The 24169-nt window shown below is 35.2% G+C and overlaps 1 protein-coding gene and 1 long non-coding RNA gene across 2 annotated transcripts in view; both read right to left on the reverse strand.

The window, feature by feature from the left end:
- LOC127854713 (uncharacterized) overlaps positions 1-24169 on the reverse strand; it is a 64391-nt gene that overhangs the window by 6474 nt on the left and 33748 nt on the right. The gene's annotated exons all lie outside the window — the stretch shown is intronic.
- LOC127855220 (uncharacterized) lies at positions 155-9716 on the reverse strand. The gene is made up of 3 exons (XR_008037404.1): positions 9651-9716; positions 751-850; positions 155-268 (listed from the first exon to the last, which is right to left on the reverse strand). It is a non-coding gene; the product is annotated as an uncharacterized LOC127855220 (long non-coding RNA).

Here is a 24169-nt window from a genome sequence, read left to right on the forward strand (position 1 = left end):
TCGTTGATATAACTATGACGACTCTAGTCCTACTTAGTATAGGGAAAACCCTCTCGTTATAATTATCAAATATAAATGTTGTTCACGCACCGATAAGCTTTAAATTGGATATGTATAGTTAATTTCCTTAGTGAAAAAAAACATAGTGTGCCACCTGCAAGTATGTTACAAGACGTCGATCCCGACTGTTTTTCGACCGCCTCTTCAAATCCGAATTAATACTAGCTCTTCTAGCACAAAGATTGAGTTTCGAACTTGGAACACGTACCTTGAAGAAACATATCAGTACACTTTATAATTAACGAAGTATTGTAACCTATGTAAATAAATCATAACAAATAATATTATGAATAATCCGCCCAAACAGTATATTCGTTTCAATAGGGTCAATAAAACATAACGATTCCAAATGATTACGTATCAATTTATGCGTACATAGAAACCATTTTCAAGACGAAAGTCAAGAACATATTTTCCAAACGTGGACATTTGTTTATCAGATATATACATTTTGTTCTGCATATAGTGTTCTATTGGGCCACTAAAGCTATAAAATAATAACTCATGTGGCATAAAGTCGTTACAACACAAACAAGCACGTGAATGTTGTCTTCGCAACTAATATTTGGGTTTGTCCGTGATTTGCGGAAAAAGTGCATGGTTATTGACATCGTCATAAAGGGGAAATCAACCGTCTGTCGTGCTAAAAAAGGAAATCATGCATGCATTAATCCATCTCAAAGCACGAACCTTGTTCCTTGTTCCTGTTTCACGAGGCAATGTCGGCATACCCGGCAGACAATATACCGTCCTCGTGTTTGTATAATGTTCGTCTTCCATTGTCTTCAACCTGAATAGAGCAGGAACGACTTTTCAATATTGTTTGGTTCAATCATGTTTAAATGAAGCACCACAGACATTACATAAGAAGAAATAATGCAGAAAGCATGTTTTTATTTCAAAATTGTTCCGCTGCAAATGTTCAGCCAATTAATGGCTCGGACCTTTATGTTAGCAGAAACAGTAATATGGATGTTTTGCTCGGTTACTTTATCAAGGGAGTTACGCAGACACTGACGCCGATATTATGTGAGTTGTATAGCTCGAATTGTTCAGTGAAAAGTCGAATTAAAATGTTTTTGTTTTAAGACGGATACATTTTGTAGTCCTTCAAATGTGGATATCAATTGTTGATTGGCAACGGTTTCTACAATTAGATGCAAAACTTAACAACATATTATAGACTTAGCACTTATTCAAATAACTGTAACTGAGTAACGTATGTTTGTGATAGCAATAAAGCAGGAACTAATGTTCGGGATATCAATATTATGTAGGAACAATTGCCATTTCATAGTTGGCAGTTTTGTTCTGTTTTACTCGCGAACATGTTACTTGAAATCTGTGGGGAGTGTTGTTATTACCGGTAATGGACACGTTTTATTTAACTCGCGGTACAAGTCAGAACAGAACAATACTTAATTACAACCCAGGTATGCATGATTAAACAATATATTGAGACTTTGATCTGCTTATTCGATGTTTGGTTGAACAATATTTAAGTATTTTTTTCGCCAAAAGATAGTGTTTCAAAATTATCTGTATTTGTTGAAATATTATCCAGTGAACGTCATATTTGCTCAATTAAAATACGCCTTTAAGGTGTATATGTTTCACCAAGCTTATCCTTTATAACGAATCCAAAAATTCTATAGTTATGGGTTATTGGCAAAATTGCGGTCACGTTGGCTAATTTTCGCAAAATACCAAATGTTTCGGTTTCAGATTTTGGTTATTTGTCTTCAACAGACGTCCACACAAGATTTGGATAAAACGTTCAAGTAAAATACAATCACTTTGTCAATGTACAAAAATAAAGAAGCTTTAGGCCTTACATTCAATGAACACAGGTATTTATTTATTTATTTCTATATATAACCAGTTGTTAACTCGGCTTAGATTTTTTAAATACAAAAGTTATGTTCCTAGCAAAACGATTTTGGAACTCCGTGAAGATTACATTATAATACATTTTCTGACCAAGTTTCAGGAACATTAGACTCAAACTGTGACATCCTCAGCGTTAACAGGATTTTAATATTAATATATGGACAGCCGACCCGTCCCTTAGCGGTTATATTTTACAACGGACCGGAACCAATTCCGAACTTAGCTGAGATATAATAAAGACAAATGTTCCGACCAACTTAAATGAAGATTGCACCATAAATGTGACTATCAGGGTTTTAACAAAGTTTTATATATCCATATTAGAAAAACTGACCTGTCCAATTGCGGTAATGTTTTTTTAAACGGACAGGTAACATTTTCGAACTCAACCGCTCTTTTATCTAACAAATCTTCATACATAAAGTTATAAAACACAGACGATACATATATTGTGTTTACACAAGGTTTTACAATAGCCATATACAGAAAACTGTCCCGCACTTGGCGGCCATGTTTTTCAACGAACCAAAACCATTTTCAAACTCAGTCGAGATAATATTAGAACAAATGTTCTGAGCAACATTTATGAAAATATATAACTTATATAAATGCGATTTTAAGACTGTTAACAAGGTTTTACTATAGCCATATAAGAAAAACTACCCCGCCCCCTGACGGCTATTTTTGTACATGAGCCGGAATCATTTCCGAATTCTGTCGCGATATTATAAGATAAAATGCTCTGACCAAGTATTCTGGAGCGTGGAAAAAAATGGTTTTAATATAGCCATATAAGAAAGACTGACCCGCTCTTTGGCGTCCATATTTTTTAACAGACCGTATCCATTTTAAACTTAGAAAAGATATCATTCGAACAACCGTTTCGACCAAAATTTATGAAGATGGGACCATACATGTTGCTTCTAGGGGGAAACAAGGTTTTACTATGTACATATTAAAACACTGCTTGGCCCTCTGGCGGCAATGTTTTTCAACGGACGGGAATCATTTGTGATGTTTACTGAGATATCATTAAAACAAATATGTTGACCAAGTTTTATGAATATTGTACTATATATGTGACATGCAGAGGATTAACAATGTTTTTCTATGGCAATAAAAGACAAACTACTCCGCCCTTTGTCGCCAATATTTTACAATGAACAGAAACCAATTTTTTAAACTTCAACGAGATATCATTAAACAACTGTTCCTACCAGGTTTCTAGAAGATGAGACTATAAATGTGACTTCTACAGTATTCACAATTTATAACAATAGCCATACATATGACTTCTGTAATGTTCACAAGCTTTTTCTAAAATTTGACACAGTTTCAAACTCGGCCAAGATGTCATTGGGAAAAAATGGTATAACGACATTTCATGAAATATGAAAATAAATATGGCCTCGAGTGTTTACAATGTAAAGTTGACGAGGGACGGGAAACACACAACACTGATCACAAAAGATCAACATGATCACATTGAACACAGGTGAGCTTAACAGATAAAACAAATAATGAAGCATTTTCAAAATGCAGGCATGTTATTTCGTGTTAAGATAATGCACAAGCGTGAAATACCCATTTTCCAAATCCATCATGTTTTAACAAACGAATTATTCACTTTTTATTTACTTGATGCTCAACCAAAGCGATATACAATGAAGAATAAAACGCCAAAAATGGTTCTATAATAAAGAACTTCATAAACCTAGACATGTAAACAAAGCATGACAGTGCATATAATACACGACTATTATTTCATTTTCATATTCTAAATGTACACACATACGTTAACAAATCTAAACAAATGCTAAAAATAAATAAACCCCATACGCTCCTTCACGTTCTTCAAATTTAATTCTTACCTGACCGTACCGATTTCCGCAATTTATTGCGACTTTAAATGAAATCCAGGTCTTTTATGCGCCTTTTATATCAATCTATACATAGCCATTATTGCATCAAGCTTATTTTTAGAACATGATAAGGTTGCAAATGCGTTTCACTTTCCGGTCGTGAGTCCCTGTAACAGAGGTGAATGACATAACATCCTCTTACCATAAAACGAGTTTCAACATGTTTAATAAAATTCTTCTTACCGAAACCTCAACTTTCACCTGCTGCATAATAAACACTTGGATTATGTCCTTGTTCTGATCTTGTTATTTATTATGTGTGTAAATTTATCGACAAAGATTTTGTTCAAAGAAATACTTTTCTTAAAAATACTGTTCAATAAACGTCAGTACCACTTTGATAGAACCTACGTATTTTTACCATCGATTGCATGTATTTGTATTAGTATTATATAATAACTATTATTTGTTATTTAATGTTATGTTGTTATGTCTAGTAACCGAGCAGATAATAATGTGTGTATTTAAGCATTAAGATGATGTATATAACAAAAATCTGAATAAACTGTCTGTCTCTCTGTCTGTCTCTCTGTCTGTCTCTCTGTCTGTCTGTCTGTCTGTTTGTCTGTCCGTTCGTCTGTCTGTTTGTCTGTATGTCTATCTGTCTGTCTGTATGTCTGTCTGTCTGTGGGTCGATCGGTCTGTCTGTCTGTCTGTCTGTCTGTCTGTCTGTCCGTTCGTCTGTCTGTTTGTCTGTATGTCTATCTGTCTGTCTGTCTGTCTGTTTGTGGGTCGATCGGTCTGTCTGTCTGTCTGTCTGTCTGTCTGTCTGTCTGTCTGTCTGTCTGTCTGTCTGTCTGTCTGTCTGTCTGTCTGTCTGTCTGTCTGTCTGTCTGTCTGTCTGTCTGTCTGTCTGTCTGTCTGTCTGTCTGTCTGTCTGTCTGTCTGTCTGTCTGTCTGTCCGTCCGTCCGTCCGTCCGTCCGTCCGTCCGTCCGTCCGTCCGTCCGTCAGTCTGTCCGTCCGTCCGTTCGTCTGTCTGTCTGTCTGTCTGTTTGTCTTATAAAAATCATCGTTATCAACATAATCATCATAACCATCATCATCAGCATTATCAGCAGCAGCAGCAGCACCACCAGCACCACCATCATCATCATCATCATCATTATCGTACTACTACTACTTCTACTACTACTACTACTTATATGAATAATGATATGACTATAATTGACATATTTCGTTTAAGCCGATGTTCGATACCAATTGGTGAATATGCCAGAAATGTACTAGTCAACTAGCATCGCAGTTGTATAGACAACTATGTCAATATGAAAACAACGCTGATTAATGATGTAAATGTTACATATAATTTTTCAACAGAAAATATTGATCTCACCAAGGTTCTCGGATATTTATAAAATGCATACAGTGCATCAGCTTGACAATAATTCCAGGTCAAATACTTTGTATTTATCATTCAAATTCATATACACATTATTAAAATCAAATGTTCCGCGTCATGCGAACATGTCTCTCGTGACATATACGGCAAGCGTTGCGCCTTCCCATATTGCGCATCCACCCAGTCTGGTCAGGAGCTACGAGGTCCGCTATTAATCACAGCATGTTTCCTGGGGCCGTATTACAGTAGCTTCTTAAGTTTTCACTTAAGTTAAGAAATTTCTTAAATAAATGTCTTAAGTTAAATTTGAAATATCAAAAATAAAACATGAGACGCTTAGTATTTCTCTTTAAGAAATTTCTTTAAGATTTAAAGGAATTTAACCCAATTTTAAATATATGAGAACAATTACACAGAGTAAAGAAATCTATAAAGTTTATGAAGCTACCAGAATTTAACTTAAGTGAAATCGTATGTTCAAAGAAAAAATGGCGAAGATAAGAAAATATCATGCGAAATATTTTAACTTAAGTTCTTTTTTTACTTCAGAAGCTACTGGAATACGGCACCAGGTCTCTTCAGCGGACGTGGTAGCTCCTTACAAGACTATGTGGAAGCGCAAGTACGGATGGATCTACGCTTGGCGTATATAACATAAGCCTCTCTTTCGCATAACGCGATCATAGGATTTTGTCAAATAAAATTTTATTTACAGTTATATTTTACTATCCGGCAGTCAGTACAATTGAGAGGAGTTTTCGAAACAACTGTTTCTGTTTGTGTGCATATTTTGCTAGGGTTTACAAAATGAGCATAACTTAATGAACTGGTTGTTGGGCACATGTAACCCAGATTCGAACTCGATTAAGATATTGTCTACATAATCAAGTTTCATCAAGATGAAACAAATTGCTTCTATATTGGTAGTTGGCTAACGATGTACCCCACAAACTGGACACCGCACATCGCTTTATGACGGACGCCGTCATACCGTTAACATAAGGTAACCACAGTCACAATAGCTTATTTTGAGCACTTCGTGCTCAGCTGCGGTTAAATGGAATAACTGCGCCATAAAGTATCTTTTTTTATATAAAATTGAAGCGCAACAGAACGTTTCGTTGTTCCATGATAAGTTACATTTGAAAACGTGTGTATCTAAAGAAAGAACAGTTTAATAACATACCGGTAGATGAGATATCTTTTAATTTTTGTGGTGAATGTGCAGATACAATTATACTAGTTGTACATGTAAAGGGTAGCTTCTATGAACGTCTACCGGTGATTTATTTCTCAAAATATGTTTGGTTATATTAAAATCATAAAATGGCATTCATACGAAAACTATTTAAATCATGTTAGAGAAATTACATTATAAATAAAACATAATCAATATTTTACTTTCGTCTGTTCTATCAATAAAGTTAAACAAAGGAGTTTTTTCTCAAGCAGCTAAACACGGCATCGACTTACATGTTTGTGCTGTTTTCAGATAAATTAGAGCCTATGAGAGTATTACTTGCATACTATTTATTATAAACGGATACGCATTGTGACATAATGTGGCCTTTAACTAAGCACATGCGTTTTTGGATCGAATTTAAGTACTTTCAATATCATAAAGTTTAAATTACTTCCGTATGGGAAGGATGAATATTGCAAAAAAGAAATGTAATTGCATACAAATGTAACTTCACCCAGACTTGGTTACGTTCGTTTGAATATAACATTCTATTTAAAGAAGCACACGGGTGAATGCCCTAAACGTTGTTTGAGGGATTACTGTTGAAGTATTTTGCCGATAAATATGTTAACGCAATTTTATAAATGATAGCGCAATACAATAAACGTATAGTAATTTTGAAATAGTGGTAAAACCGCTGGCTTAAAACAACTAACGTCTTTTGAAGTTAAATTTTACTGTTTATCAATAGACAGTTCGTATATTTATAGCGCCCGTCAACAAGCACATTATTATTATTATTATTTCCCCATTCCCCTTTGAACGTAGCTGACATAGCGCTGCACCGATGTTCCTCACATTTGCGACGAACCTCTTGTTTATTTTTAGAAAATAACATTTTTTATTTTCTTGTAAATCGTTGGAGCTTTTTTAAGCGTGATTGTCGGCTATAAAAGGCTCACTATCAAAATAAAATCATCCTATAAGACTTTTAGGAAAATATATAATTAGATGAACATTTACGACAAATACCTTACATGTGAAGAGGTGTGTTGATTAACCAAATAATCGTCACTGAGACAACTAATGACTCATAACTGAACTCATAACCTTGCACTGTGTTCATTCTTGACGACTCGCGTTACGTATGCATTTGGTTTCCCATCTAAGGTATCCCACCAATAAATATGACTTTATAATACCAATCCTCATATATGGTTAATTGACTACCAATATAAACTACTGTGAATATAAAGAATGCAAACATGCAGTTATTCTTACATTTATCTCGGTCCAGAATAATGGGCGATGTTAAGGAAAGATTATTAACCTCACTGCATGTTTGCCGGAAGTCGAAGATTCTACTTAAAACCACTCTTACATCGCAATATTCACTTTAATCAAGGCGAAGCTGCGATATATTCGCCCTTATTTGACCGGCCGTTATTACAGGTTATTACGTGGTGGTATTACCTACTCGAGTACTGTAAGTAAACCTGTTTCCATTTGGTCTATAAGACATTCTTCTTCGTGATGCACGTAAATGGTATTTGTATTCTTTTTCGTCGACTTTAAAATTCATACGGATAATGCTTAAAACATGTTGAGTTTGATTAGATACTGTTTCGTCAAACGAATATAAACATTTGTTAGATTATTAGTATACACCATTTTATTATAAATCATTATTTAAATAAACACTACATCGACAGCGTATACTGGTTGATTATATTCAGATATTTTAATAATTTCTATACATCATTAAAAACTGAGAGTCTCTGTAGCATTATTTAACAGGCATATGATATCACTTGTTATATTAGTATAGTTTGTGAAGTGGCAAAATTTCCATTAAACCGTATACAATCGATGAACATTTATATACAAAGTATTGTTTCACATAAATTTGTTGTCATTTTTCAAATGTCAAACTATACATCATTTTTGTCGCCATCTTTGATTTTGTTATGCCGACGGACGGCCATTTTGTCAGGCCTACATCAGGTACTAGTAAGTGACAGGTATTTCAGTCCATCTACGTTAAAATAGAAGGCTGAAGTCGTCCGGGTCTTACATAATTTTCACCTGTTTTTCTGCTCTACTTGTAACACAATACAGTCTTGAATGTACCGATTAGGTAGGCAATATAGCAATAGGTAGCAACTTTTGGATATAAAGATCACGTGTATATGACGTAGGTGTTGTACGCATACAGCTAGTAGAAGAGGGAAAGCGGGTGCTACTTCCTTCATTCCTTGGATAGCAGATAGACGCGGACAAAAATGTTAAAGGCGGAAAAAAAATGCAAACCACTATACGAACTTGAGCTATTAATACAATAATACAACAGGCGAGGATATTACTGATTCAAGCTTATGTTAAATTTAAAATATATGCGACATGTAGAGTGTAAACAAGGTTTTTCTAATACAAAAAACTTTCCCGCCCTTTGGCGGCCATGTTTTCAATGAACCGAAACCATTTTCAAACTTCAACGAGATATCATTAAAACAAATGCTCTTACCAGGTTTTTAGAAGATGAGACTATAAATGTGACTTCTATAGTATTCGCAAGGTATTACAATGTAAAAAATGCGACCTCCATAATGTCCACAGGCTTTTTTCTTTAATTTGACCTAGTGATTTTTTGTCATGACCCGGTTTAGAACTCGGCCAAGATATAATTGGTAAAAATGGTATGACCACATTTAATGAAAATAGGACAATAAATGTGGCCTCGAGGTTTGACAGGGTAAAAGTTGACGACGGACGCTCAACGAAAGACAGACAAACAGCGATCACAAAAGATCAGCATGATCACAATTAACACAGTTGAGCTCAACAGATACAACATATACGAAAGCAACTTTAAAATGCAGGCATGTTATGTCGTGTAAAGATAATTAACAAGCGTGAAATAAACATTTTCCAAATCAACCATGTTTTAACAAACGAATAATTCACTTGGTATGTACTCGATGCGCTACCAAAACGATGTACTATCAAGAATAAAACGTCAAACTTGGTTCTATAATAAAGAACTTCATTAACCTAGACAGTCCAAAGACGCGTGACAGTGTATTCACAACACGATGATTATTTCTTTCGATTTTGTTTCATTTCGGTAATGTTGGTCCCATTATTCGTATCCATTACACAAAAACGTAAATGAAAATGCTTTTAATCTAAACAAACGGAAAAGAGAAATAACACCCATCCGCTTCTTCGCGCACGTCCTTAAAATTTAGTTCTTACCTTACCGTACAGCTTTCCTCAACCAAATGCGACTTTAAATGAAATCCAGGTCTTGTATGCGCCTTTTATATCAATATATATTAGCTTTTATTGCATCATGTTTATTTTTAGAACATGATAAGGTTGCAAATGCAGATAACAACCTTGGCAATATCACGCAGTGTACATGGCTTGACAGCGTGCTTAATGTAAACCGAGTATTGATTATAGCTTGATTATAGCTCACCTGATCTCAAAACTATTTATCTAGGTTGCTCTCCTGTCCTGGTTTATATGTCGTCCGTCGTTATTTACTTTCTTCAAACGACATCTGATTATATGTTGAATTTTTTTCCGAAACTTAAAAGAAATTATTCATGATGACTTTTACAGTTGTGAAAAATGATCTGGCGCGTCACCAGAAGTAACTTCCGATTTGCATAACGATTATCTTGAACACGAAATATATACCGGTATTCTGATTTTGAAAATAAAGGTTATATAAGTTGTTTATTGCCTTTTTACATACATTTTATGCAAGTATATATGCTGCTATTTATAGAATTTAAGACATACGAACTATTATAACGTAAAATAAAAATACAACTATATCAGACTATATGATATGTATCTTCATATCGCATATTATCTATTTAACATTAGTTTGTTCTACACCATTGACACATATGGTGCGTTTGTATTTCACTAAGACGCAGTTTTCTTTCCATACATTCAAATCATTCATTCATATCTTATTCCATTTTTGTAAATAAAAAATCTAATCACGATACTTTTTGGTAGAACATTGAAGTGCGACTGTGTTATTCATATCAAACGGTCCATTGTCGGTAGCTTTGCTGGCATTTACAGATCAAAGTGAGTAACATTGCAAAGTATCTACTTATATTGCCCCTATCACGACTTCAAGGTTAAAGCGGGTCACTCTTGTGAGTGCACACAATTTATATAGACATTACGCGCACGATAATTTTATACATCTTAACCAACAAGAGTCGCTCTTCTTGGTTTAAAATATTATCTGCATAAAAATAATTGTAAATAATATGTACAAATTGCCCTTTTCCCGTACCCTTTTACTGATTGAAGGATAGTGAAATAAAACTGTTCAGAAAATATTATTTGAAAAAATCAAATGAGTCGCGTGATGCGAAAAAGAGTATTATGTTATATATGCATGCGCCTCGCATAGTCTTGTTGGGAGCTACCACGTCCGCTGAAGAGACCATGACTCATGCCGTGATTAATAGCGGACATTATAGCTCCTGACCAGACTGGGCGGATGCGCAAGCTCGGAAGGCGCTTCGCTGGCCTAATATGACATAAGAGACATGTTCACATGCCGCGGATCATTTGATTTTAATAATGTGTTTATGAATTGGAATGATATATTCAGACAAAGCATTTGACCTGGAATTATTGTCAAGCTGATGCACTGTATACATTTTATTAATATCAGAGGACATTTATAAGCTCAATAGTCATACTGTCGTCATTTTGTGTTGAAAAATGATATGTAACATTAAGCTTATTAATCAGCGTTGTGTTCATTATGACAGCGTTGTATGTACATTTTCGATGCATTTGTACTCGTTCATTGCTGCCACACTCACCAATTGGTCTCGAACATCGGCTTGAACAAAATATGTCACTCATTTTAAGCACCATGATTCATATACCGATAATTAATAATACTATTATTATTAATTTGATGATGATGATAATGATGGTGATGATGATGATGATGATGATGATGATGATGATGATGATGATGATGATGATGATGATGATGATGATGATGATGATGATGATGATGATGATGATGATGATGATGATGATGATGATGATGATGATGATGATGATGATGATGATTATGATGATGATGATGATGGTGATGATGATGATTATGATGATTATTCGGGTTGTATGGAAATTACCCGGGTGTATGGAAAATACACCATGGACACGTGACCGGTCTAAGCCTATCGGATGAGGTCATTTTTGTATGAGGTGAGAAATAAATGACTTCCGTATGGAAGGGATGAACATTGTAACAAGGACATAATATTGCATATAACTTCCTCGAGTCTTTGTGAGGTTCATTTGAATATAACATTCTTTATAGGGAAGCAAAGGGTTGCAATCCTTACACACTGTTTTGAGGCATAGATTTATAATGCTTTGCCGACGAGTATGTAAACGCTATTTTAGAAACGATAGTGAATCGCAATAAACGTATAATAACTTTAAAACAGAAGTAAAGGGTTTCTTCGAAAACCACTGTCATACAAACGTCACGTCTATCGAAGTTAAATTGTATAGTGCGTCTCTAACAATAGACATTTATAGCGAAATTGAACATCAAGTATTGTATGATATATTGTTTTGGCATATGTCAAACTAGACATTATTTATGTCGCCATCGTTGATTTTGTTATGTCGACAGACGGCCATTTTGTCAGGCCTACATCAGATAAGTGACAGGTAGTACAGATCATCTACATGAAGCTGGAATGCTGATATCGTCCGGGTCTGATATAGTTTCCCCCTGTTTTGTCTTCACTATGTATAACACAATATGGTATTGCATGTACCGATTAGGTAGGCAATAGTAAGCAACCATTTGATATAAAGATAACGTGTACATGACTAAGGTGTTGTACGCATCTAGCTTGTACTAACGTGAAAGCGGGTGCTACTCCCTTCTCTATAGCAGATATACGCGGAAATAAAATGTAAACCACAATACGATCTTTAGCTATTACTACAACATTTAGTATCAAAGTCGATGATAGACTTTCTCGGGATATACTGCCTTGCCAAAGTCTTGATAAAATAGCGTGTAAAACGTTATAGAAGTCTCGTTTTAATAATGTTTGTTTTGTTAATATTAACAATTTACATTTTATAAAGGAATGTGTACTTATCACAATGTCTTTTATTTCTTATTACTTCCTAAATATATCATAGTTGAATACATCATTTAAATCCATATTTTTGTCAGCTATTGATAACATAGCTCCTGTCAAACAGGTTAGAGTTAAGCAGCGTACTGAGCCATGGATTACACAAGAAATCTTCCAGAGTATTAACGAACGTGATAAATCTTTCCATGTATACAAGAAAGACAGGTCTATTGAAAACTTACAGAATTTCAGAAATTTGAGAAATAAAACTCAGTATATGATACACAAGGCAAAACAGGATTTTTTTAAAGATAAATTAGAAGAAAACAAGTCTGATTCTAAGTCTCTCTGGAATACACTAAAGAATCTTGGTATACCTTCCAAAAAGTCTAAATCATCCTCTTGTTCTAACATTGGCTTGAAATTGGATGATAGTGATGAAATATGTTTTGATAAGAAAAAGGTATCAGAGAACTTTAACAACAGTTGCATCTAAACTGGTTGAGAAGTTGCCAAAGGCTATTTATAGGTATGGACGAAATTTTGTGTTTAGTTTTTACTCACAGAAAGGTATAAGTCACAACAATTTCTCTTTTTCAGTTATGTCTGAGAATCAAATTTTGAAATATTTAAATAATCTGAGTGTTAATAAATCTACTGGGTTGGACGGTATTCCATGTAAGTTTGTTAGAGATAGTGCTACTATTATAACATGTCCACTTACTCATATCATTAATTTGTCTTTACTCCAAGGGGTAGTTCCTGATGACTTGAAATCAGCAAGAGTTGTCCCCCTTTTTAAGAAAAATGATAAATGTGATGTTGGCAATTATCGCCCTGTGTCCATACTCAGTATCATATCTAAGGTTTTTGAAAGGGTTGTTTATGACCAAATTGAATCCTATCTCAATGAAAAAGAAATATTATACAAGTTTCAGTCTGGTTTCAGAAAAAGATTTTCAACTGACACTTGTCTCATTCACTTGTCTGATTATATTAAATTTGAAATGGATAAAGGTCACTTTATAGGCATGGTATTACTGGACCTACATAAAGCGTTCGATACTGTTGATCATTCTACCCTTATTATGAAACTTGAAGCCTTAGGCCTTAGTCAAGGTATTCTGCGTTGGTTCAGGTCATATTTATCTGACAGGCAACAACTTGTTGATGTGTCTGGTATCTTCTCACAGCCTTGTATGATTACATGTGGTGTCCCACAAGGGTCCATACTCGGTCCCGTTTTGTTTTTAATTTATATTAATGACACGTCCGCAGTGGTCATAAACAAATTGTTACTATATGCGGATGATTCTGCTATTTTGGTTTCTGGGAAAAATAGGTCAACTATTGAAAAAGAATTGGCAGAAGATCTTGAAACTGTTAGCCATTGGTAAGTTGATAATATATTGTCTCTGCATCTTGGTAAAACTGAATCTATCATATTTGGGTCTAAGCAGAAACTTAAGCAAAATAAGGATCTTCATGTTACATGTAATGGCCAGGTTATTAATTCAACTTCATCAGTAAAATATTTAGGTGCCACCCTTGATCAACATTTAACCGGTGAATCCATGGTTACTTCAATCATCAAAAAGGCAAATGCCAGGTTAAAATTTATGTACAGGAAACAAGCATTTCTTACAGTCCACACTAAAAGACTTTTGGTTTCTTCACTTATCCAGTGCCACTTTGACTATGCGTGTTCCTTCTGGTTTCATGGATTAAATAAATATTGAAAGGATAAGCTCCAGATCACCCAAAACAAATTGGTCAGATTTGTTCTCAATCTAGAACCCAGGTCTCATATCAGCAACTTACATTTTGTTTCTTTAAACTGGTTGCCGGTTTCCAAAAGAGTGGAACAAATTACACTATGTCATGTATTCAAAATTAAGCATGGTCTTTCTCCAAGCTACATGAGTCAAAACTTTGTAACTCAGGATTCTGTTAATTCTTATAGAACTAGGTCTAGTGAACATGGGTCATTTGTGCCTCCAAAGGTTAAAAGTTTTGGGATTAAGTCGTTCGCTTACCTAGGATGTAAGTTATGGAACATGTTACCTCCACATATAAGGAGTATTCCCACTTTCGATACTTTTACAGGAGCGGTTAAGAACCACTTTTTAGAATGATGATTATTGTCCTATTTATTCATGTTTTGTTTTCAACTCCTAACTAGTCCCAAGAGTAATGTGATATTATTTTATTTGTAACGTTGTGCTTTTAGTCTAAGATAGCTACATAGATCAGTTACTATAAGGTATTTTTTTTTATCTTGTTACATTGTCATAATCAATTGAGCAACAGCATAGTTGAGTCATTTTTATAAATACCTTTGTTCTTTTATATTGTAATGATTCTTTTTAGTTTGTTTTCATGGTCCATGCCTCTCTATGTCAGACCACCATCAGTAGAAAGGACCACAATGGAAACAAGAGATTATCATCTCTTTTTTGTGTCATCCTTGATATTGATGCTTACTGACATGGTTCATCACACAGCATTTCATTAATAACATATTTTAAATGTTGTTAAATTTTAATGTATGTATGTGTTGTTGTATTATGTTATGTTGCTCATTATCGAAATAAATATATCTATCTATCTATCTACATATGTTGCGTTATTTGTTTTTCGACAAGTCTAAGCATGAATAATCGCCAGTGCCGTTTTCAGTTACTCATGTACTTTCTGATGGTTCGGGATCATATCATCATATGAAACATCCTGTGACACGCCTTCTCATATACCCCTCCCACGTTACCAAAAGCAGGGTGCAGGTATACTTAAATGATCGTGGACGTATACGCGTCTGTCCGCCAGTCTGTATGCCCGTCGATATAAACTTGACCGCAGGCGTTCTTTTAAACTAATAAACGCACACCATGCAGAAAATGTTATACCACCATGGAGTGGTGTCATGAAGCATTCGATTGTCCGTCCGTACGTCTCGAAATTTGCATTTTTAAAGAAATAAAATGACTTCATGATTATTTATTTAAAATATTAGCAAAATCACTTCTCTGAAATCACATAATCTTTGTATTTTTTTTTCTTTAAAACATTGTGTAATTGTGCCCTCTATACAAAGGTTTTGTTATATTATTCCCTTGTGGTTAAATCGGACCACGCCTTGTGGATAACAATTTTTAATAGACTGCTGCAGCATATTACTGTAGAAAATTTCATCTGAAATATCAAAGTCAGGATGTATAATATTTGGCCTATAATATAGTATTCTTGTACTCTACTCGATGTGTTCAACTCGTTCCCCTATCGTAAAAACTGACCACGACCGAGGGTCGCATGACTAATATAGACATATATATCGTAAAACATTGTACCATAGTTTTTTGAAACTGCGGCGTACAATTTGGTGTAAGGAATTTAGCTAAGGTGTAATTGCAAGGGGCCCTTCCATTGTTATGCGCCACCATTTTAAAATCAGCTCAGCCATTTTTTGCCCTCTATTCATGGACCCATGCTCTGCTATACACAGATCATCCATTTTGTTTGTATTGGCTTTTGATGATTTAAAAGACTATGTGACAAATTTATGTTTAAGAAATCCTTTAAATGTTGTCTTTATTCGAAAACGTTTGATTCGACAATATTCATTTTTGCACACGACGATTAACTTCAGATGCATCACCCACTATCGAATACAGTTACAATGACTTGAATGTTGGTTTCATGATATGGTTATTATCGAATAAGCTTGACTCAAGATCCGTGTCACACGCAGCTGGAAAAGTTTTTTTTATGACCAAATAACGATTAATATTGCAATTAAAACCAGTGTTCCGTTTATGTCTGCGCAAAATTACATATTCAATCCAGTATTTAATGTTAAAATTTGCTCATGATTTGTACCATTCAGTTACTCTCATACTTGCTCTATTCAAAGAAATCAATTTCTTATCACACCAGTAAATCCATTATAGCAAGTCGATTCAAACATTTATATTGTATAATTGTACATATTGTTAGAAAGAAAATATGTTTAATGATTCAAACAAACAAATGACAGTTAAACGCTGCGGGAATACAAAACGATTTTACCGAATGTCCCTAAAACTGGGCAAGTAAGGAACTCGTTGCTATGTTCCCCTGTCGTACTAAGGTAGGGCCGGCGGCGGAAGAACAGATTGTTGAGCTCCTTGTGGCGGCACAGGTGTTGTCATATCGGGGATGGCATACGGACTTTTGTTAGTGCGTGGATGAAGTCCACTTCTCAACATGAGAGGTTCCCCGCCCCGCTTAACGTTCCTTTTGGAAACACGGACAGTATTTTTTCCGTAGTGGTTTGCTTTGTTTAACCTTACCAAAACGACGAATCGATTCCAACGAAAATGGCGGCGGATTTCCTGCGGCCACACTTAATAAACCGTGCATTATTAAATATGAGTGACAAAACGTATTCTCTTAATTTACATATGCAGTAACTAAAGGGACTCGTTTACAGGTTCTTTGTACTTTGGGGGAAACGGTTAAATGTGTTACTGCTAAACTTTTATACATTCATCCTGTATAATGAAAAATATATACATGCACATATATATGTATACAGTGAAAAGGTTTAATTAATCAATATCATTCGCCGGTTTTCTTAGCTATTGACAAAAATCATGGACTAAATCACTCGCTTATTTAGAAAAGCGACTGAGTATTTTTCAAGATTCTTTAGTGATACACGCGTTATTAAAAAAAAATCTACAGACGCTAAAAAGAGTTGTATTTCGATTCATGACAATTAAAAAAATAATAGCACACTAATCATATATTTCTTAGATATGTTTGCTTCTGTTTTAATATTGTTTGATTATTTTAGTAATCAATGACAACAATGTTGAATATTGGAATTCGCCGTTCTGTAAAGGGACGTCCCTTTAAGATAAGTCGAGACTCAAAAGCTTTTAAACACGATATATTGCCATACGTGTGAGTATTCAGTGCTGATGAAACCAGCTAACCCATGAAGTACATAAGTTGATAATTTTACCGCCGTGGTGTGATGGAAATACTGTTAAAAACGGCATACCCGCATCTCACAAAAAAAACTTGTATTATTATATATTGTATATGTTTGTTTCATTGATTAAAAAAAGTCAATTTTACCCTCCTTAACCAATCAGCAAACATTTGCGCTTGTATCTCGTCAGCAGACCTTAACCAATCAGCAAGCATTTGCGCTTGTATCTCGTCAGAAGACATTTTTAAGATGGTCCTTTTTTCAGCTGAAACATATCAATATAATGTCGAAATGTACCGTGGTGAACAATGATAGTTAATAATGTTTTGAATCTGGCAGATTCTGCAACTGCACTATTCAACAAACTGTTGTTTCGGTACATAATCAAACAAGTAACTATATAACAATATTTCACCCTTGCGAAAAGACTTGAATCACAGTATCACGGTGTAGATGTTTCCTTATACCTTATACGTCTCCTAAATAAACAACAAACACAACGATATAAATTGAAAATACAGCTTGTATTTTGGTATCTATGCGTACGACCAGGTGACACATTTATAACGTATGACAATAAACAAATGTAAACAATTCACATTTTGATATAAATTTCATAACTCATACATGAAATGACGCTAATATAGTTTACACAGAAAACTCAACAGACTATATTCCTGCAGATAATCATTTTCATGAGAAAACTTCTGAATATTTTATATCCAATAAAATATTAGGGAAATTAGCGTGTTCTCTGGTTCGTATCGCAAAGCCGAATGGCTATTCCACGAGCATATTTACCCGCCAAAACAATACACTGAGCGACCCCTACAGGAGACTTTCTTATGCAAAGGAAAATCATTTTCCTCTAATTCGCTGCGCTCAAACTAGAAAAATTATATTTCCGTATACCTTATACGTCTCCTAAATAAGCAACAAACACAACAATATAAATTGAAAATACAGCTTGTACTTGGTATCTTTGCGTACGACCAGATGAACGAAAAGTTCGGGCAAAACTAGCTAAAAAATGTATGACAAGTTTGCTATAAACCAAACAAATAACAAACGCTTATAAACCAAGTGATTTAGAGACAATCTAGAATTCACATCATCTTTCACATATCCATCTTTTGCATTTTGGCTAGTCTATTGACCATGTCTTTTAAACAGTCCATCTCATACACCGCTCAACGTACTTTTGTAGATTTGTGTAAAGACACAAAACAGTTCCCGCTTTAGCGATTGGTATCCATGAACCATCTCTATACTTGTCAGTTTTACTCGACTCAACAAAAACTAAAATATACGTATCCTCAAACACAATGTCTGATACTTGTAATTGTAATAATTCTGCAATGCGCATAAAACCCGCTACAACGCAACCGGAAAAGCCTTAGCGGGCAAAATGTCACTACTCCCTTACTGATTGCACAAAGCCCAATTTGGAGCATGTACTTTCTGCTCTTGATTTGCGCAAGATGCCCGGGAGCAGCTCCACCTCGCCCGCCAAGACCTCCGGTAACGCCTCAATTTCATGCGCATGGATCTGAAAAAACATTTGTAAAAACACACACAATTAATACAGATTCTCTTTTACTAACCGATGTACATCGTCAATTTCAGATCTTTCTCAGACAAGCGTCTTACTGATCGTCAACTACAGACAAGCGTCTTAATCGTTCTTTAATCACAGACAAGAGTCTTAAATGATATTTAATCACAGACAAGCGTCTTACTGATATTTTATCAAAGACAATCGTCTTAAATGATATTTATTTATAGACAAGCGTCTTACTGATATTTAATTCCAGACAAGCGTCTTACTGATATTTAATCACGGCCAAGCGTCTAACTGCTATTTAATCAAAGACAAGCGTCTTACTGATATTTAATCACAGACAAGCGTCTTACTGATATTTAAATCCAGACAAGCGTCTTCCTGATATTTAATCAAAAACAAGCGTCTTACTGATATTAAATCAAATACAAGCGCCTTAATGATATTTAATCAAAGACAAGCGTTTTACTGATATTAAATTAAAGACGAGCGTCTTACTGATATTTAATCAAAGACAAGCGTCTTAAATGATATTTGATCATAGACAAGTGTCTTACTGATATTTAATCAAAGAAAAGCGTCTTCAATGATATTTATTCATAGACAAGCGTCTTACTGATATTTAATTCCAGACAAGCGTCTTACTGATATTTAATCACAGACAAGCGTCTATCTGTTATCTAATCAAAAACAAGCGTCTTACAGATATTTAATCACAGACAAGCGTCGTAATGATATTTAATCAAAGACAAGCGTCTTAAATGATATTTAATCATAGACTAGCGTCTTAATGATATATATTTCCAGTAAATTCCAGACAATCGTCTTAGCGACATTTGGTCACAGACAAGCTTTTAAATGATATTTAATCCACTACAAGCGTGTTGATGTTATTGAGTAAACGACAAAAATCGTTTTCTTACAAGCGTCCTGACAGCCCTTCGGCTAAATAAATACAAAATTATGCATTATTAAGTCTTTATAATTGCAGTGCGATTATATCATAACCTATTTACTTCCTGAAATCCATGTAACAAGCAAGCATGTCAAATTTTAAATTTACGTTGCCAAAAATACCCTTTTCACTTTGACTTCGAACATAAAATCGCCTGTCAGATGGCAGATGAATACCATTCAATACCTCAGGAATAAAATGTCAATTCGGACATAACAATGGCCAAAATACCACAGAGGTCCATTGCGGAACAACTAATACACCGCGGCTTTATCAACCATAATTTTATTCACACCCCTTGATATAACAGAAATAGGAGGCACATATAATCCTAACTCAAAAGACCATCTAGCAGTAAATGCATCTAAACCTTCCGAACCAGGGTTCCAAAATTGGAATAAAAGCGATCAAATTTTATGTTGTAATGCGACGCAAACCAATCCATGGTAGGCACACCAAACTTTTCGACTATTAACGCAAATAACTCGTTTGATATCCCCCAATTATCAATGTCCTCTATCTTTGACAAATAGTCTGCCCGTCCATTGTCCGTTCAAGGGACCCACTCAACCTCTAATGTAATGTTAGTGGCTAAACTTTAATTGAAAATATCCATTGCCAAATCTTGCAAATATCTTTTTCTGGAACCTTTTTTTAACGATGACCACAACAGACTGATTATCAGAGAACCATTTTATTCTCTGATTAACAAGCAAGTGTTTGAGAAAAAATAGTATTCTAAACACAGCTGTTAATTCCCTCCATGTTGAAGACTTTCGTGCTTCATCAGGTGACCACATTCCATGCGAAACACCATTGATCGCATCCACTACAAAACCACCATAACCTGCGTGACTAGCGTCAGAGTACACATCTTTGAAACATTTATGTGAATCAAAAATATCCTTCTTATTAAGTTTGAACAGATTTGCCTGCCAAAACTGAAGTTCATTAACACTTTCTTCTGTTATTCTTATCTTAGAATTGCAAGAAATGGCTGAATTGATATCAAAATTCAAGTACCTGGTCTTAATTTGAACGATATTTCCAATAACAATTGACATTGATATGATTTGACCAACAAAACAGGCTATTGTTCTCACGGAAATAGAATTAGTAATGAAGATTCTTCAATCAATGAAGAGCATGTACATAATGCCTTAGTTTTTCTATGCTCGGCAATCTGAATTTCACCATTGAAAGAATCGAGCACAGCTCCCAAAAACTGCAAGACTTGAACTGGTGTCTAAATGCATTTGTCTGCTTTTGGAATAAAACCTGAACTTATTAGATCTTGTTTTATTTGAGTGCTTAAAACCAAAGTGTTTTTGTATGAATCTGAACAACCAAAGCCGTCATCAAGAAACATAAGTACAGATTTACCCTCGCTGCGCCATTTTTTGAGCAATGGGCGACAATTCTTTGTGAAAATCCAACAAGCACTACCTATTCCAAACGGAAGTACAATAAACCGGAAGTAGCGGACCTTGCCGTCCATCCCTTTCCAAGAAAATCCTAGATAATCGCAATGAGGTTTGAAATTTTCAATAAAATGATAAGCGCTTGTAATATCAAATGTGAAAAATACTTTTTTCAAAAACGACAAAGCGACTTCTAAATCGTCAAATTTAACACTTTGTTTATATAAATGTTTGTTTACGGCTCTTAAATCTTATATAAGTCTCTTTTTACCATCACTTTTTTCTGAAACTGTCAATCGATTAACAACATGTGGAGGTTCCTCGTAAATTTCAATTAAATTTCGATCGAAAAAAATTTGAATGGTCTCAGTCACAAACTCAGTATTCCTGCTAGCAGATTTATTATTGTTCAATAACTACCTTGGTGGCTTTGTGTAAAATGGAATTTTATAACCAGATTTAATGACATCAAGAACATAATCATTTGTTCCAATACTTTCCCAAAATTTAATATTTTCACGTAGTCGTCCCCGCACAATAATGTCTTGGTTACATTGCTCGTATTCAAAATATTAATTGGTAAATTTAGTATAATCATAAAAATACTCATCTTTCAATGTCTCTGATTTCTCTTGCATGGAATTGCTACTTTGCCCCTGCACCGGAAGTGAATGTCTGGGTGTTTTGACCTCTCGGGACGTATGGGCAGTTTCGCCGGAAGTGCGATAATTCTCCGCAGGCGAAACAACTTCCTGGATCGGTTGCACTCGCACGACTGGGTCCGCCGCTGTTGTATGGTCTGTTACCTCGAAAAGACTACCACGACCACCGCCATAGAGCCCCCGCATGGGAGCAGCAGCATACGGGTGGAAACGTGATGACGTCATTAGAGACGACTTACCTTTTGTTGCGTTGTTCTTCTTCTTCACTGCTTCTTTTCAGCTATGTTGATCTTTGCTTCGTCCTCGTTGTCGCTAGCCACAGGGTTGGACTCGTACAGCTTCACTGTGTCCCAGCCGCCATCGGACGTGTCAGCTATGCGTATCAGTTTGCTTTGTTTCAGAATATTGGTTAACGTTTCCGCTATTAACTCTCGTCCATAGCCAGTTTTTCCGTGTTCAATGCTCCAGTCAATTTGTTTTAGACTGCCTGCAGTGTCCTCGTTGAACTCGAATTGTACTCGGTTTCCATTGAAACGCCACGTAACGTCCTTTGCTTTTTTGAAAAGTTTAATTTCTTCTTGTGCACTAAATGCCGACCCCCGAATCTCTTCCTTCATGTTTTAAAATTCACTAACCAGTCAATTTAATTTGGCGTGAATATCGTCGTTTGAATGTTCCTTCGCCATGTTTACTAAATACACAGGTGAGTGTAGTCAATCCAATAAAATATTAGGAAAATTAACGCGTTCTCTGGTTCGTATCTCAAAGCCGAATGGCTATTCCACGAGCACATTTTCCCGCCAAAACAATACACTGAGCGACCCCTACAGGAGACTTTCTTATGCAAAGGAAAATAATTTTCCTCTAATTCGCTGCCCTCAAACTAGGAAAATTATATATATCGGTGGCCTTTCTATCAAAATGCTGCCTCTCTGTTCATTCTTGGCTGCCTCTCTGTCATAAACACGAACATGGATAATCGACATTCACAAAACATGTAAGAAAATCTAAAATTAAAACCCGTAAACACAGTTGTGCATAAAAAGAGCTGGTCCATGAATTGAAGCATATATCCAGCTACAGGTTCACTGTATTCCGCAGATGCAAACACTTATCACAAACTCTATCGCAGATGGGATGAAGACGAGGTTGGTAGAACAATCGTGCATACATGCCACTTTGATGGCTTTTTAACATAGCTTTCCCTAATATGTCAAATATCTAGTGTCATTGATGTCCTCTTTATGATCAAATCCTTACGTTCAATATACGCTATATAGTAATTTTCATCAATTTTACTTTAAAATGCTTACTTCCGCTTTCGTTGTGGAACGGAAAGCCTCTCGATCGGCTCACTTTTCTGACACGGGAAGCCAAGTCGTCGCTTGACACTGGCATGGGAACACTCTCCACACTTTGTTTTTTAATAAACGTCTTTGAATGAACCAGTATTGCAAATTAGATCAAACTAAACCGCTTGATATATAAAAGGTCTCTTCTCGAGTGGATTTGACTTATTATAGGCTAGACTTTTATACAATTGAATCTTGTAATGTGCCCTTTTTCAGCTGTAAATATTTCATTTGTAAATATTTCTGCACACAATTTTGTGTTTTTGGCTTTTGGTGAAAATCGAAAGAAAAAAATCGCCATCAAATGAATAAATTTTGATACCAGGGCTCAGTGAACCAGACAGCAACAAGTCCGAGTCAATGGACAGGGACGGCATGATACTCATTGATTGGTTCATCCACTTGTAAAAACTGTTTTAAAATGACCAAATGTAAAATTACCCTTTTTGAAAATCTGAGCCTAGCCGGCGACAATTTACTTGACTTGCACGAGACAATCAATGAACCCATGGCATTTTACCGAATCTTTGGTGTTTGCATTATGTACTGTAAACACGTGGCACCAATATGTGTTCATTATTATAGCAATTTATCAACGCGATCTTCATTACTGGCGGATTTATACATGTACATACAGATACTTCAAATATATAGCCGATAGCGTTAGTCAACATATTTACGTTAAAAGTC

Source organism: Dreissena polymorpha, chromosome 13, assembly GCF_020536995.1.
Source record: "Dreissena polymorpha isolate Duluth1 chromosome 13, UMN_Dpol_1.0, whole genome shotgun sequence".
Taxonomy (NCBI): Eukaryota; Metazoa; Mollusca; class Bivalvia; order Myida; family Dreissenidae; genus Dreissena; species Dreissena polymorpha.